The sequence below is a fragment of the Mizuhopecten yessoensis genome, unplaced genomic scaffold, assembly GCF_002113885.1.
Source record: "Mizuhopecten yessoensis strain PY_sf001 unplaced genomic scaffold, ASM211388v2 scaffold716321, whole genome shotgun sequence".
Lineage (NCBI taxonomy): Eukaryota > Metazoa > Mollusca > Bivalvia > Pectinida > Pectinidae > Mizuhopecten > Mizuhopecten yessoensis.
Genome location: NW_018480058.1, coordinates 344282 through 348620, shown reverse-complemented (window position 1 = coordinate 348620; position 4339 = coordinate 344282).

Below are 4339 nucleotides of genomic sequence, written 5' to 3'. Positions count from 1 at the left end.
AAGATGGCTGCCTGTCGGCCATGTTGTTTATCCGATCAGTCTCAAAAGTTGCCCTGCACAGCTAAGGACCAAGGGGAACCTGCATATAAAATTTGAGAAAGATCCCTCCGGTACTTCTTGAGAAATACCGATAACAAGAATTGTTTACGGACGGACGACAGACCACGCACACAGGGTGATTTGAAGTTATAGACTCCATTATTCCCTTGGTATAGAGCCATGAGGCTACAGACTTCATTATATCCTGGGTATAGAGACATGAGGCGACTGACTCCATTATTCCCTTGGTATAGAGCCATGAGGTTATAGACTCCATTATTCCCTGGGTATAGAGCCATGAGGCTACAGACTTCATTATATCCTGGGTATAGAGACATGAGGCGACTGACTCCATTATTCCCTTAGTATAGAGCCATGAGGTTATAGACTCCATTATTCCCTGGGTATAGAGCAATGACTTCATAGATTCTGTTATTCCCTTGGTATAAAGACACAAGGCTACAGACTTCATTATTCCCTGGGTATAGACCAATGACATTATAAACTTTGTTATTCCCTTGGTATAAAGACACAAGGTTATAGACTCCATTATTCCCTTGGTATAGAGCCATGAGGCTACAGACTCCATTATTCCCTGGGTATAGACCAATGACGTTATAAACTTTGTTATTCCCTTGGTATAAAGACACAAGGCTACACACTTCATTATTCCCTTGGTATAGAGCCATGAGGCTACAGACTCCATTATTCCCCGGGTATAGACCAATGACATTATAAACTCTGTTATTCCCTGGGTATAAAGCCACGAGGTTATGGACTCTGTTATTCCCTGGGTATAGAGCCGTGAGGCTACAGACTCCATTATTCCCCGGGTATAGACCAATGACATTATAAACTCTGTTATTCCCTTGGTATAAAGACACAAGGCTACAGACTTCATTATTCCCTTGGTATAGAGCCATGAGGCTACAGACTTCATTATATCCTGGGTATAGAGACATGAGGCGACTGACTCCATTATTCCCTTGGTATAGAGCCATGAGGTTATAGACTCCATTATTCCCTGGGTATAGAGCCATGAGGCTACAGACTTCATTATAACCTGGGTATAGAGACATGAGGCGACTGACTCCATTATTCCCTGGGTATAAAGCCACGAGGTTATGGACTCTGTTATTCCCTGGGTATAGAGCCATGAGGCTACAGACTCCATTATTCCCTGGGTATAGACCAATGACATTATAAACTCTGTTATTCCCTTGGTATAAAGACATGAGGCTACAGACTCCATTATAACCTGGGTATAGAGACATGAGGCGACTGACTCCATTATTCCCTGGGTATAAAGCCACGAGGTTATGGACTCTGTTATTCCCTGGGTATAGAGCCATGAGGCTACAGACTCCATTATTCCCTGGGTATAGACCAATGACATTATAAACTCTGTTATTCCCTTGGTATAAAGACATGAGGCTACAGACTCCATTATAACCTGGGTATAGAGACATGAGGCGACTGACTCCATTATTCCCTGGGTATAAAGCCACGAGGTTATGGACTCTGTTATTCCCTGGGTATAGAGCCATGAGGCTACAGACTCCATTATTCCCTGGGTATAGACCAATGACATTATAAACTCTGTTATTCCCTTGGTATAAAGACATGAGGCTACAGACTCCATTATAACCTGGGTATAGAGACATGAGGCGACTGACTCCATTATTCCCTGGGTATAAAGCCACGAGGTTATGGACTCTGTTATTCCCTGGGTATAGAGCCATGAGGCTACAGACTCCATTATTCCCTGGGTATAGACCAATGACATTATAAACTCTGTTATTCCCTTGGTATAAAGACATGAGGCTACAGACTCCATTATAACCTGGGTATAGAGCCATGAGGCTACAGACTTCATTATATCCTGGGTATAGAGACATGAGGCGACTGACTCCATTATTCCCTTGGTATAAAGCCATGAGGTTATAGACTCCATTATTCCCTGGGTATAGAGCCATGAGGCTACAGACTTCATTATAACCTGGGTATAGAGACATGAGGCGACTGACTCCATTATTCCCTGGGTATAAAGCCACGAGGTTATGGACTCTGTTATTCCCTGGGTATAGAGCCATGAGGCTACAGACTCCATTATTCCCTGGGTATAGACCAATGACATTATAAACTCTGTTATTCCCTTGGTATAAAGACATGAGGCTACAGACTCCATTATAACCTGGGTATAGAGACATGAGGCGACTGACTCCATTATTCCCTGGGTATAAAGCCACGAGGTTATGGACTCTGTTATTCCCTGGGTATAGAGCCATGAGGCTACAGACTCCATTATTCCCTGGGTATAGACCAATGACATTATAAACTCTGTTATTCCCTTGGTATAAAGACATGAGGCTACAGACTCCATTATAACCTGGGTATAGAGACATGAGGCGACTGACTCCATTATTCCCTGGGTATAAAGCCACGAGGTTATGGACTCTGTTATTCCCTGGGTATAGAGCCATGAGGCTACAGACTCCATTATTCCCTGGGTATAGACCAATGACATTATAAACTCTGTTATTCCCTTGGTATAAAGACATGAGGCTACAGACTCCATTATAACCTGGGTATAGAGACATGAGGCGACTGACTCCATTATTCCCTGGGTATAAAGCCACGAGGTTATGGACTCTGTTATTCCCTGGGTATAGAGCCATGAGGCTACAGACTCCATTATTCCCTGGGTATAGACCAATGACATTATAAACTCTGTTATTCCCTTGGTATAAAGACATGAGGCTACAGACTCCATTATAACCTGGGTATAGAGACATGAGGCGACTGACTCCATTATTCCCTGGGTATAAAGCCACGAGGTTATGGACTCTGTTATTCCCTGGGTATAGAGCCATGAGGCTACAGACTCCATTATTCCCTGGGTATAGACCAATGACATTATAAACTCTGTTATTCCCTTGGTATAAAGACATGAGGCTACAGACTCCATTATAACCTGGGTATAGAGACATGAGGCGACTGACTCCATTATTCCCTGGGTATAAAGCCACGAGGTTATGGACTCTGTTATTCCCTGGGTATAGAGCCATGAGGCTACAGACTCCATTATTCCCTGGGTATAGACCAATGACATTATAAACTCTGTTATTCCCTTGGTATAAAGACATGAGGCTACAGACTCCATTATAACCTGGGTATAGAGACATGAGGCGACTGACTCCATTATTCCCTGGGTATAAAGCCACGAGGTTATGGACTCTGTTATTCCCTGGGTATAGAGCCATGAGGCTACAGACTCCATTATTCCCTGGGTATAGACCAATGACATTATAAACTCTGTTATTCCCTTGGTATAAAGACATGAGGCTACAGACTCCATTATAACCTGGGTATAGAGACATGAGGCGACTGACTCCATTATTCCCTGGGTATAAAGCCACGAGGTTATGGACTCTGTTATTCCCTGGGTATAGAGCCATGAGGCTACAGACTCCATTATTCCCTGGGTATAGACCAATGACATTATAAACTCTGTTATTCCCTTGGTATAAAGACATGAGGCTACAGACTCCATTATAACCTGGGTATAGAGACATGAGGCGACTGACTCCATTATTCCCTGGGTATAAAGCCACGAGGTTATGGACTCTGTTATTCCCTGGGTATAGAGCCATGAGGCTACAGACTCCATTATTCCCTGGGTATAGACCAATGACATTATAAACTCTGTTATTCCCTTGGTATAAAGACATGAGGCTACAGACTCCATTATAACCTGGGTATAGAGACATGAGGCGACTGACTCCATTATTCCCTGGGTATAAAGCCACGAGGTTATGGACTCTGTTATTCCCTGGGTATAGAGCCATGAGGCTACAGACTCCATTATTCCCTGGGTATAGACCAATGACATTATAAACTCTGTTATTCCCTTGGTATAAAGACATGAGGCTACAGACTCCATTATAACCTGGGTATAGAGACATGAGGCGACTGACTCCATTATTCCCTGGGTATAAAGCCACGAGGTTATGGACTCTGTTATTCCCTGGGTATAGAGCCATGAGGCTACAGACTCCATTATTCCCTGGGTATAGAGCCATGAGGCTACAGACTCCATTATTCCCTGGGTATAGAGCCATGAGGCTACATTCTCCATTATTCCCTAGGTATAGAGCCATGAGCCTACAGACTCCATTATTCCCTGGGTATAGAGCCATGAGGCTACAGACTCCATTATTCCCTGGGAATAGAGCCATGAGGCTACATTCTCCATTATTCCCTGGGTAAAGAGCCATGAGGCTAAAGACTCTATTATTCC